Consider the following 14,157-nt stretch of genomic DNA (forward strand, 5'->3'; position numbering starts at 1 on the left):
GCGGCGGATGCGGTACTGCATCCTAAGATCCGACAGTGTAATTCAATTACACATGTCGGATCTTCGTCCTAACTACGGGAAACTGATTCTGTGGATCAGTTCCATAGTTAGGACCAGGGATACGACGGAGTAACAGCAGTTACTCCGTCGTATCTCTTTTGAGGATTTGGCCCCATGTGTCTATTTTTTTTCACCAAATTTTTAAATTCTGCTATGTTATAAGAGCTTAAAGGGGTTGTAAGGGAGGGGGTGAGCACGACACTCCACACCAGGGAGAAAGCCTTGCATTACTGTGTGGAGTTACAGACAGAAGAACAGAAAGTGAGGATTTCTCAGAAGAAATAAGGACATTTAAAAGCAAAATGGAAGGATGAGGTAAGTGAAGGAGGACTGCACTAAGGTAAAGGAAGCTATTTAGGAAAACAAAATTGTACCTTTACAACCCACCACTTCAATTTTCTAAACGTTGACCGCAATTTGTATAACAATTAGAACTGCGCTTTACATAGAGTAGATGACTCATGAAGAATTAAAGGACCACAGCTGTGAACAATATGGCATTCCATTGACTATAGGTGGTTATTATACATGGAGTGATACTATTTTTAATTCCTTTTTTTTTTCTTTTTTTTATTTGATATTTTTCTCCGCATTTAAATGCAGACCAATCTGTCCCCCAATAGTGACAATTACAGGGGATGGGACAAACTATAACCCTGCCAGGGGTGATTACAATGATCACTTTTTAATTGCTCTAATCTTGTTTATAAACCACTGTCATTGTCACTTACTGTATGCTCCTGAACGACCACAACATCCAGGGATATACAATGTAAGACTGACATATACCGTATTTATCGGCGTATACCGCTCACTTTTTTGCCCTGAAAATCAGGGCAAAATCGTGGGTGCGCGATATACGCCGATACCCGCTTTCCCGCGCCGAGTTTGAACACTGCGCCGGCATATACCGAGCGCAGTACACTCGTGTATAGTCGGGCATGCTCGGCTCCTCTCGTGCTCACATCCTGGACGTGAGCGCGAGAGTAGCCGAGCCCGCGCCGAGTTTGAACACTGCGCCGGCATATACCGAGCGCAGTACACTCGTGTATAGTCGGGCATGCTCGGCTCCTCTCGTGCTCACGTCCTGGACGTGAGCGCGAGAGTAGCCGAGCCTACCCGACTATACACGAGTGTACTGCGCCCGGTATATGCCGGCGCAGTATTCAAACTCGGCGCGGGAAAGCGGGGATCGAGCGGGGAGGACGCCGGACCCGACGAAGAGGACACCGGAAGCCGCAGACGGACGCCGGACCCGACGAGGCTGCCGATGGACGCCGCGCAAGACACCAAAACTGTAAGTACTAAAATGTTTTTTTACAGGAATGTCGGGTCCACTTTAGGGGTGCACGCTATACGCCGGAGCGCGCAATACCCCGATAAATACGGTAATCACACACATAGGTTGGACTTGTGTCTTTTTTCAACCTCACCTACTATGTAACTATGCTGAACATGATGATCTGCTTATAAATGTTGAGAAAAATCTAAATAAAGGCATATGACATTAAAGCGGATGTTCTGCCAAAAACAAATATTAAAAGCCAGCAGCTACAAATACTGCAGCTGCTGACTTTTAATATTAGGACACTTACCTGTCCTGGAGTCCAGCGGCGTCCGCAGCAGAGGACGAGCGTTCGCTCGTCACCCTGCTGCTCCCCCCTCCATCCACGCTGAGGGAACCAGGAAGTGAAGCGCTCCGGCTTCACTGCCCGGTTCCCTACGGCGCATGCGCGAGTCGCGCTGCGCCCGCCGATTGGCTCCCGCTGTGTGCTGGGAGCCGAGTGTTCCCAGCACACAACAGGGGGGGGGGGCGACGGGATGTGACGCAATGCCTGTCTTTTTCCCTGCATTCATTGCCGGGCCGGAAGTGGGTGCAGATACCTGTCTTTAGACAGGTATCTGCACCCCCCTCCCCTGAAAGGTGTCAAATGTGACACCGGAGGGGGGGAGGGTTCCGATCAGCGCGACTTCACTTTAGGGTGGAGAACCGCTTTAACCAATTTGTATCTTGGCCATTGGCAAATGACAGCCACAAGGTGGCCCTCAATTGCCGGGAGGACGTCTGTAGACATCCTCGGCTCCTCCGGCCACTGGGAGGGCGCGCGCACGCCTGCCGCATCACTGCGGTGCCGATGCGCGTGCCTGGCGGACGCAATGTTCGCCCGGTACCCGCGATCGCCCGTTACACAGACAAGGACATGGATCTGTGTATGTAATGATGGGGTGTAAACACAGAGATCCACGTCCTGTCAGGGAGCGGAGACCGATGCTGTGTCCCTTGTACATAGGGACACAGATCGGTCACCTCCCCCAGTCAGTCCCCCCCCCCACAGTAAGAATCACTATGCTGGGCACACATTTAACCCCTTCCCCACCCCCTAGTGTTAACCCCTTCCCTGCCAGTCACATGTATACAGTAACAGTGCATATTTATAGCACTGATCGCTGTATAGATGTGAATGGTCCCAAAAATGTGTCAGTGTCCGCCATAATGTCGCAGTCCCAATAAAAATCGCTGATCGCCGCCATTACTAGTAAAAAAAAGGAATAAAAAAAAAATCATAATTCTGTCCCCTATTTTGTAGGCGCTTTAACTTTTGCGCAAACCAGTCACTTATTTCGATTTTTTTTTTTTACCAAAAATATGTAGAATAATACTTATCAGCCTAAACTGAGAAAAAAAAATAGTTTTTTTTTTTTTTAATTGGGATATTTATTAGAGCAAAAAGTAAAAAATATTGTGTTTTTTTCAAAATTGTCGCTCTTTTTTTTTTTATAGTGCAAAAAATAAAAACCGCAGAGGTGATAAAATACCACCAAAAGAAAGCTCTATTTGTGGGGAAAAAAGGACATCAATTTTGTTTCGGAGCCACGTCGCACGACCGCGCAATTGTCAGTTAAAGCGACGCCTGGGCAGGAAGGGGGTATATGTGCCCAGTAAGCAAGTGGTTAAAAAAATCTATTTAATAAATACTATATTTTTTTTAAATATAATTTTCTTTATTCAAGAGAACAATACAGTCCAAAATGTACATATGAACATAACAGTACATTCACGGCGTGAGTTCTTTGGACGTTGAAGGGGGGACGGGGGTCTCTGGACAGACCCTAATACTATACCTTTAATTATGAACTTTATACAGTTATTAAAACACAAGCATTTTAATGATAGTGAATGCCAGGATACCGGCTCTGCTGAAAGCAATGGATTTGCTCCCAGCTGGCACATTTGTAGAGCAACTTAGGCCTCGTACACACGACTGAGTTTCTCGGCAAAAACCAGCAAGAAACTTGCTGGGATTTTTTTTTTGCCGAGGAAACTGTCGAGGATCCCGTAGAGGGCCAAAAAGAGAGCATGTCTTCTTTTTCCTCGACGGGAATGGAGAAACTTGCCTTGTCGAGTTCCTCGACAGCCTAACAAGGAACTCGACGAGGAAAACGATGTGTTTTGCCCGTCGAGTTCCTCGGTCGTGTGTACGAGGCTTTAGAAGATGGGATAAAAGTGTCTGATTGGGTGTTACAGGCAACACAAAAAGCTCATATTGCACTTCCAATTGCTTCATTCTGAGCACTGTGACACTCAAAATAGATCGATCAGTAATAGTATTCTTGATTATTTCATTTAAGATTTCACTGTTGACAAGGCAAGGAACAAGTGCAGTAAATTATAACAACCAATCAGAATCCATCTTTCATTTTTGTCACAAAGAAAATACAGATAATGTGTCTTTAGACTGGATACAGTACAAAAAGCATTCTGCTAGTTATTGTAAGGCAAAGATGGCTGATTAAAAATGGTGTTAAAAACGATGTGTGTGTACACAGTATGTATATATAGATAGATAGATAGATAGATAGATAGATAGATAGATAGATAGATAGATAGATAGATAGATAAATATCTATATATCTATCTATCTATTTATAGATATATAGAGATATATCCATATGTATATATCTAGTAATAGCTATATCTAGATATAGATATATACTGTATTTATTGGCGTATAACACTCATTTTTTTACCCTGAAAATAGAGGGCAAACTGTGCCTGTGTGTTATACGCAGGGGGCTGTGGAAGTTTTTTCCTGAAACTTTCCTCTTAAAGTTAGGGTGCGTGTTATATGCCTGTGCGTGTTATACGCCGATAAATATGGTAGATATAGATATATATATATATAGATATATCTATATCTAAAGATATATCTGTATCAGCAAGATACAGGGCAACAACCCCTTAAATTCAGAGGAAGGTAAAGAGAAAAATGTGTTGCACAATTGTCTCAAAGATGCAATGCAATACCGTATTTATCGCTGTATACCGCGCACTTTTTTGCCCTGAAAATCAGGGCAAAATCGTGGGTGCGCGATATACGCCGATACCCGCTTTCCCGCGCCGAGTTTGAATACTGCGCCGACATATACAGAGCGCAGGACACTCGTGTATAGTTGGGCAGTCTCGGCTCCTCTGACGTCCTGGACGTACAGGACGTCAGCGCGAGAGTAGCCAAGCCTGCCCGACTATACACGAGTGTACTACGCTCTGTATATGTCGGCGCAGTATTCAAACTCGGTGCGGGAAACGAGCGGGGAGGACGCTGCAGAAGGACGCCGGACCCGACAAAGAGGACACCCGAAGCCGCAGACGGACCCGACGAGGCCGCGCAAGACACCAAAACTGTAAGTACAAAAAATCTTTTTTCCACAGGAATTTCGGGGCTACTTTAGGGGTGCACGCTATACATGGGAGCGCGCTATACCCCAATAAATACGGTAATTACACATGCATCATAAACAACAATTTACTCCACTATGGAAGAGGTCTTCATTAAATCTACTATTCATATTACTCATATGATGATAGATAGATCGATCGATCGATAGAGAGATAGATAGAGAGATAGATAGAGAGATAGATAGATAGATAGATAAAGCTGGTCATACATTATACAATTTTCTTGTTCAATTTTCTTTAGATTTACCTTCAACTATGTAATAAAAGAGCTTGCCTGATGGGATCACATGCACCAATTTTTGACCCAGAGAAAAAACACCCAAACATGCATAGAGAAAATAAAGACCACAAGACCCAGGAAAAATCCTATAATTTGTTTATTAAATGTTAGTCCATATATTACACAACATATATGACCATTCTGACACGCACGAACAATAACATTTTTGGAATATATTGGCCACGGCCTGGTCCACTGGTTTAATAAAAACTGTTGATTCAACTTTGTTTAACACTTTAATTTTTTGAAAACCACTTTAATACCAACCTTACCCAGCCCAGCCACTTGAGACTCGGGCTGATCCATCATTAACCATACAACATGACTTAAATCTCCCCTCCGAGGAACTACACTCAGAGTGAGCCACCACGTGAACCGGCCGCGACGGGAAAGAAAAAGAAAAAAGGGGGGGGTAGGGCGGGGAGCTTCTCCTGTCGTTCTGGAATCAGGCTGGCACCGACCCAGGCCAGACTGGACCAATAAATACGCTTCCAGGCTGATTCCAGAACCTTCCTAGTATCACCTGACCCTTCTGACCCAATAGCTGGCTACCTCCTGAGCCCACCTGAGCTTACCTGACACACCTGAAATAAATCAAACCTGCCTCAGTTAACTACTAATTTACCACTGCTGTCCTATTCCCTGTCCTTTGTATAACCCCCTGACCGCTGCCTGACCCCAGCCAGCTTAACTCACTATACAGCAGCTCCATTAAACTACCTAATAACCAATACTGCCGCAGTGATCCCATCTAGAAAGGGAGGCCTATGACAGGCACCCCCTTCCTTTTACATGGGATCACATGCACCAATTTTTGACCCAGAGAAAAAACACCCAAACATGCATAGAGAAAATAAAGACCACAAGACCCAGGAAAAATCCTATAATTTGTTTATTAAATGTTAGTCCATATATTACACAACATATATGACCATTCTGACACGCACGAACAATAACATTTTTGGAATATATTGGCCACGGCCTGGTCCACTGGTTTAATAAAAACTGTTGATTCAACTTTGTTTAACACTTTAATTTTTTGAAAACCACTTTAATACCAACCTTACCCAGCCCAGCCACTTGAGACTCGGGCTGATCCATCATTAACCATACAACATGACTTAAATCTCCCAACCGACAGAAGGGCGCTACTTGCCGCCCTTCTGTCCCCACCCCCCCCAGCCCGCGGCCGTCTCTATGCATGTTTGCAATCCCATGTTAAAAATGTCCAAACCGATCTCTGCTAGGTGAACCCCATCACTCCTATATAAACCTTGCACTCCTCCCTCTAACTCCAAATGGCGAAAGGAAAACCCCAGCTCTGGAGCGAGGAATTTTTCCATCGCTCTGTTGATGCGTTTCCGTACTTTTTCCAATGGTTTAAAAACCATTGACTCTGACCAACGTAATCTTGGTATTATTTCTGAGAATATCAGGACTGAATTTGGGGAAGACCGTCTCAGAAACCTGAATGTCTCCTTCATTTCTGACAGTAACTCAAAAGTCTTCGTTTTCCCGATGTCGTTCCCTCCAACGTGAATAATTAAAATATCCGGGGCGGAATATAAAGAGTATAACCTACTCAACTCAAATAACAAATCACCCCATAACATCCCCCTACGTCCATACCAAAATACACGAAAGATTGAGGGATCCAAACCTAAATTCTCCAAATAAACTCTTTCTGCTGCTCGCTTCTGAGCCCAAAAAATAAAAGAGTGCCCTATTATCCAAACAGAGCGCTGATATCCTGTAATAAAAATAACAGATTAACACGGGCGTATATAACTTTTGTACGCATTTGACCTCCATCTCCCAATTTTCTTGATGGTACCTTCCTCCAACCCCAACCTTGCTGCTTCTGTGGCAGCCCCGATTCTAAATGAGTGTGTAGTTATCCTCAAATGCTCTAACTGAAGAAACACAACGATTTTTCTTAACACGGCAGAAAATTGATACATTGACACCGGAGCTCCATTTTCGTGAACGAACAAAAGTTTTGCCAATGGGGGGCGGATTTCTAAGTAAGCTTGTAGCGCTGATACTGGGCAAATGTTCCTGACTCGACATCTGCCTAACTTGACCCATGCTTCCATACCCAAAGGGTCGGTTTTGCTAGATCTCACAAAGACCCTTAACTCATTCTGTAGAACCATGACCTCGGACATTAAGATGCCCGCGCCCTTAGCTCCTGAAGAAGGGAGAATTTCTGATAGACGGAATGCTCCAAAAAATGCTAACGAAAAAATGGAAGAAAATAAAATAGATTCGTAACCCGAAAAACAAATCGACGAGGTTGCCCCACAAATCCGGGACAGAATGTCCGGAGTGATGGGTGACCTATTATCCTGCGTAGCCCCACTTCTTCTGTAACCCTTAAGCACACGTTTGACAGAAAAAAAAAAAATCATGACATGCCGGTAAATTATAGAGTCGAAGAAAAAAGGATATACCCGATAGGGTTTTATTAATGTGGGACCAAGAATATTTTTTCATAATCAATGAGTGTAAAAAAGACAGAATTACCTGTTCTGAATGATCAGACACAGATAATTGTATTGAATTTAGAAACGACACCCATAATAACCATGAAGAAACATAATTCCTCCACGTCGAAGGGGCCACCGAACTCCTAATGTTCTGACAGATCAGATTAGGTCCCATAAATGCAAAGGGGGGGGGCACCCCAACCTTCTCTGCCACTGGTAGAAGTTTGAAAAAACGATCCATCTGTCGACGAGAAAGAGAGTCGGCGATCTCGTTATTTTTTCCCGGAACATACCTCGCTTTTATCCATACATTCCATCTTAAACAAAGAAACACTAAATGTCTTAAAAAGACCACTACTAGCTGAGATTTGGATGACAGGCTGTTCACTGCAAACGCCACCCCTTTATTGTCTGTGCTTACTAATATCCTTTTGTTAGCAAACAAGGGGCCCCAAATTTCCAAAGCTACTACCACAGGGAACAGTTCTAATAAAACTATGTTTTTACAAAAACCATTTACCACCCACCTGTCTGGCCAACATTCTGCGCACCAATGGGGTCCCCATACTGCCCCGAAGCCCACCGACCCGGCTGCGTCCGTCTGAAACATGAAATCACTATCCGGGACAAACTCTTGCTGCCACATCGTTTTCCCGTTGTAATGCTCTAAAAATTTTATCCATACCAACAAATCTTTCTTGATTTCTGCTGATACCCTAACATGCGCAGACGGATTCTTCAGGCCCGAAATCGCTGAGTACAGTCGCCTAGAGAAAACTCTGCCCATGGGTAACACCCGGGTGGCAAATGCCAATTGACCTAGCAATGTCTGCATCTCTCGTAGCGTGACCTTACTCTTCCTCATAAACATCTGAAGAAGTTGAGACAGGCCATAAATTTTATCCTCAGGGAGTCTAAACTCCATGGCAACTGAATCCAGTGTAATACCCAAAAAATCTAAACAGGTTGTGGGAAGAATTGTCTTGCCCTCCGCCAGGGGAATACCAAAATATTTACAGACCAATTGAAAGGCTTCCAATAACCTCAAACAGGAGTCCGAATCTGCTGGCCCTAAGAACAAGAAGTCATCCAAATAATGGATTAGACAAGCCGATCCGGACACTTCCCTCACCACCCACTCCAAAAAAGTTGAAAAGGTTTCAAAATAAAAACAAGATAATGAACAGCCCATTGGCAAGCTTTTGTCAAAATAAAATTGGTTCTCGAAATGAATTCCTAATGAATTGAAACAAATTGGATTTAAAGGAAGAAGCCTAAAAGCAGATTTGATATCTGCCTTGGCTAGCAGCGCATGTTTACCCAAACGGCCAATCATATCCACCGCAGCATCAAATGAGGTATAGGATACTGATGACAAGGTGGCATCAATCTGGTCGTTAAGGGAAGCACCCACCGGGAATGACAGATGGTGTATTAACCTATACTCCATAGGCTCCTTCTTTGGAACCAGGCCCAAAGGAGAAATCCTGAAATTTTTAAATGGGGGTAGCTCAAAAGGACCCTCCATCCTTCCAGCTTTTACCTCTTTTAGCAATTTTGCTTTTACCAGGTGAGGTGCAGTTCTGACCGACTGTAGATTCTCCACTATGCAGCATCCTGACCCGTTAAAAGCTGGTAAACTAAAACCTACCGAAAAGCCCTCAGTTAACAAGCGAGCCTTCTGCTTGTCTGGGTACGCCTGCAGCCATGGAAGCATTTTTTCCAGTATCACTGGAGAAGTTGCTTTTTGAAAAGCCCTCCTTCGGGTGAGACTGCAATTTACGAAAGCATTTGGCTACTGGGTGAGCCCCTGCGCAAAAAGCACATTCGTGCTTGAACTTGCAGGAGTTCAACCATTTGCATTGAGAGTCATTAAATGCAAAGCACAACCCCTTTTTGTAACCTGAAGGGGTTGCCACTGCTGAAGAAACTGTATTTGTAGTGCGAGAAATTGGCTGCCTTTGTGGTAAAAATAAATTTAACCACAAACCAACATCCTTTGCACCCCAGCTAAGGGATGGTTGCACCGCCAGTTTCTGCCTAAAGGCCTCGTCATACGTAAGCCAAGCAAACCCAGAAAAACTCCTATAAGCTTCCAATATTATATCAACATGTTGGAATAACAAACAACTTTTCTCTGGGAATTTTTCACACAAAATACTTGAATAAATCATAAAAGCTTGCAACCAGCTGTAAAAGGACTTAATAATGGGTTTGCGCCTCTCCTCTTCTGCTCTCTCCTCCTTCTTCTCATACTTATAAAAATCCCTGGATGGAGGGAGGATCAGATTTAAATCCATAAACTCCCCCCTCCAGATTTTTTCCTTCAGCGTGTTTGTGACGTGAAAACCCAGAGGAGAAAGCAGACAGGGCATACATTCTTTTGACAACTTTTCAGGAGCATTTATGTTATCAGGAGCAATTTGTATAGTAATAGGGGGAGAAAGGGGTGTAGCCTTGGTGTCTGCAGAAACTGCTGCCCAGACCCCTGCTGCGTTGGGGGGATAGCCACCCGACCCCTCCTGCTGAGGATCTGTGTGCCCCCTAATCAATGCTATCAGTTGCTCTAATGAAGCAGACAAGCTAGTAAACTGAGCTCCAGTAATGGACTCACCTGCCAGCCCCTGAGCACGGTTTGCTCCAGGGGCTGCTGAAGGAGATGAACACATCACAGTGATAGGGCTGGCTGCTGGCTGAGACGCTGGCTGTGGGGCTGCTGCTGCTCCCCCTCTTCCTCTCCCCTTGCTCCTCGGCGCGCTGTGCTTCTGGCTTGACTTCCCCTGCTGACAAGAAGAAGGTCCTCCTCCCGCTCCTGCTGCTGCCGCTCCGCGCGCCGCCCGGCCTCTTCCACCTACTGCGGGCATAGCGACACCGCGCTGGGACCTGTCAGGGAAAAATGGCTCACCGTGCCCCACGCCACCCAACATGGGCGGAGCGGGGCTGTCCATCAACTTCGGCCCGCGCTTCCTCTTGCTCTGTCTCCGACCCACCGTCGCTTCAGACGAGATTTCTTCCGCTCTCGCGACATCAGTGTACCAGGGCTCCGCGGACTCCTCCCCTGAATACAGCATACCCGAAAGACGCTGTGGGCTGCATACACCGCTGGCACCCGGGACCGGATCGTCTATTTCGCCATCCTCCAGCAACCGAGGACCAGGTAGGGAGAGACACTGTCGCAGCCATGCTTCGCCACCATCTGCTTCGGCCTTGTCCAATAGCTGTCTCAGCAATGCATCCATCTTGAGGGAAAAATAGCTGCGGGACCCACGGGGAGCTTCTCCTGTCGTTCTGGAATCAGGCTGGCACCGACCCAGGCCAGACTGGACCAATAAATACGCTTCCAGGCTGATTCCAGAACCTTCCTAGTATCACCTGACCCTTCTGACCCAATAGCTGGCTACCTCCTGAGCCCACCTGAGCTTACCTGACACACCTGAAATAAATCAAACCTGCCTCAGTTAACTACTAATTTACCACTGCTGTCCTATTCCCTGTCCTTTGTATAACCCCCTGACCGCTGCCTGACCCCAGCCAGCTTAACTCACTATACAGCAGCTCCATTAAACTACCTAATAACCAATACTGCCGCAGTGATCCCATCTAGAAAGGGAGGCCTATGACAGGCACCCCCTTCCTTTTACATTCCATACAAATTGAACGTGTTTAGGTTTGACCTCATATTATATGGTTTTGGTAAATCTAAAAATGAAAATTGTACAATAAATTGTATAATGTATGGCCCGCCTTAGAGAGAGAGAAAGATAGATAGATAGATAGATAGATAGATAGATAGATAGATAGATAGATAGATAGATAGATAGATAGAATGGATAGTGATAAATAAAGAGATAGATAGATATATACATACATAAAGAGATAGATAGATAGAATGGATAGTGATAAATAAAAAGATACATACATACATGCATAAAAAGATAGATAGATATATACATACATAAAAAGATAGATAGATATATACATACATAAAAAGATAGATAGATATATACATACATAAAAAGATAGATAGATATATACATACATAAAGAGATAGATAGATATATACATACATAAAAAGATAGATAGATATATACATACATAAAGAGATAGATAGATAGTCATTGCATACAATAAAATACAACAAAATAGTTTTGCTCTTTTACAACAGTATTTAGGTAATATTTCACAACCACATATATGTCATATCACAGTATTTCTTTATGAATTTGCCATTCAGTAAAAATGTCGCAAATAAAAACGACTTAACTTTATCACGAGTGTCTGTACTAATAATGAAAATATCAAGAGTTTGCCAACTATATCTATTCTGTCAGAAATGTGCTGTAAATTCCCTACTGAATCTCCCCAAATAACCTGCAACAACCAATCAGCAACCACCTTTCGTTGTTCTCAGAACTTTAAAGTAGTGAATGGTAATGTTTGATTCGTTGTCACCGTTGGCACAATATTTCATAAGTCCAGCAGTGAGCACTTGCCATCTTTTAGGCATCCGGGAAGCAGGAATATTTTTCAAAAGGGGGAGATTTACTAAAACTGGCGCACACAGAATCTGGTGCAGCTGTGCATAGGAACCAATCAGCTTCTAACTTCAGCTTGTTAAATGAAGCTTTGACAATAAAAGCTGATTGGCTGCTATGCACAGCTGCACCAGATTCTGTGTGCCAGTTTTAGTAAATCTCCCCCAGTGTATCATGTTCTATATGGACTGTGTAGATCTTCCATCTGTCTTACCTCTGTAGAGTGCTGGGAATAAGCACAAGCTCCGGTATCCTTGGATGACGCAGAAGCTGCCACTTGCTGTCACTGGTCTCAGAGACTGGGGTCCCTCCAGCTCCCGATGCTGTGTGTGTGTGTGGATGGAGGTGGCTGTTATCCACTGTCTGACTCCTTGTGCTCTGATGACTGACAGATGGAGAGAGTAAGGAAGGGAGGGAGAGACAGGTCCAACTTATGATGTCATGCTGAAAGTTCTGATACACATCTGTAATGACATCAATACTTCTTACACCCCTCTCTCCTCTGGCTCCTTCCCTCCCTTCACCACTTTCTATTCTTCCCCCTCCTCTCTCTCTCTTCCCTTGTCCTCCTCTGTATTTTTATTCTCTCTCCATCTGCCCCTTTATGCGTCTAGTTCCACCGTCTTCACAACCTTGTAACAATTTTATTTGTTTGTATGATCTCACTTGTATATTCAGCTCTTTAGCAATTTTTTGGATCTGACTCCTCTTGTTGTTTCCTTGTACTTGTTATTAGGACTACTAGTTTTATCTTCCTCTTTACAGAACATTCAATTCACACTCAGTAAATCAATTTGTCACAAAACCACTTGTTCCCAATATGTGACACAGTATCCGTAATTGCAGTGTTCATTGCAATCAAAAGTTTTGCCGGTGCAGCCCTCCCCTGCACCATATCCTTAGCTCTCTTTCTCTCCTGAGTCGCTCTGTTGAGCTGCTGAGAGTGAAAAAAAGTCCCGTCGGAAGCCGCAAGTTGTCAGAGTCATTGCTTACACAGGGATATGGGCTCACTAACAAAAGGATATTGATAAGATAGAACAAGTCCAGAGATGAATAGCAAAAGTGATGGAAGGTCTGAAGGATAAGACATATCAGGAGAGATTGAAGGAAGTTCATATATACAGCTTTAGGGAAGGAAGGGATAAGAGGAACATGATTGAAACCTTTAAGGGTTAAATTAAAGAAACATTTTGGGTATAGAATTTTATTCACACCTGCCTCTAGAAGCTGGAATTCACTGTACTACTAGACACCGCACTGCTACCATGACCGCCACTAGCTTCAGGGTCCCGCGTTGAGTGGCTGCCCTGCTGCAATGTGAACACAGGAGGCTGCCCACTAGGCATGGGCATCATTCAAAGATCGCTTTGCATTTTCTCACTAAATTAAAAAACCTCTCTGATTGGACAAGGTGGTGAGGCATGGGGAGTGACATCTTGCCCTTCACCTTATCCAGTCAGGGAATGCTTTGCATTCATTGAGAAAATGCAATGCATTCTCTGAATGGTGCCCATGCTGAGCGGGCAGCCTTCAGTCTTCACAATGCAGCTAGGAACAGGACCCGGGAGCTACCCACTAACTCACTCACTGCCCAAGAGGTAGCCAATCACTTTAACCTCCCTGGCGGTAATCCTGAGTGTAGCTCGGGGGTTAATTTTCAGTGCCAAAAGCAGTAACCTCGAGCCACGCTTGGGGTTACACTGTAGTATATAAATAAAAAAGTCAGTGCTACTACCCATACATCACATAGAAAGCAAGGCTCCTGGGTGCTCCATCCACATTTGCTGGCTGGGTAGAGTAATGAGGAAAAGATGATCCTCACTCCGGTCGTTGCTCTTAAAAATTTGTAGTATTTATTAACAAGCCACAGTGGACAAACGCAAATAGGAATGGTTGACGCATTTCAGCCTATAAGCCTTAGTTATGACTATGGCCTCGTACACACGACCGAGGAACTCGTCGTAAAGGAAACATCGTTTTCCTCGACGAGTTCCTTGTCAGGCTTGTGGAGAAACTTGACAAGCTTTCTTTGCGTACACACTGTCAAGACCAAAT

The 14,157-nt window shown here is 44.3% G+C and overlaps 1 protein-coding gene across 3 annotated transcripts in view; it reads right to left on the reverse strand.

Moving 5' to 3' along the window:
- The window catches only part of TNXB (tenascin XB), a 179,682-nt gene extending 167,097 nt beyond the window's left edge, over positions 1 to 12,585 (reverse strand). The window contains exon 1 of one of the 3 annotated variants that reach the window (XM_040323053.1): positions 12,317 to 12,585. The gene's annotated coding sequence lies outside the window, so the exon portion shown is untranslated. The remainder of the gene's footprint in view (positions 1 to 12,316) is intronic. The other 2 variants (XM_040323052.1, XM_040323054.1) reach the window with 2 other exon arrangements.
- Between the last annotated feature and the right edge of the window lie 1,572 nt (positions 12,586 to 14,157).

This window comes from Rana temporaria, chromosome 9 (genome assembly GCF_905171775.1).
Source record: "Rana temporaria chromosome 9, aRanTem1.1, whole genome shotgun sequence".
NCBI classification, from domain to species: Eukaryota; Metazoa; Chordata; class Amphibia; order Anura; family Ranidae; genus Rana; species Rana temporaria.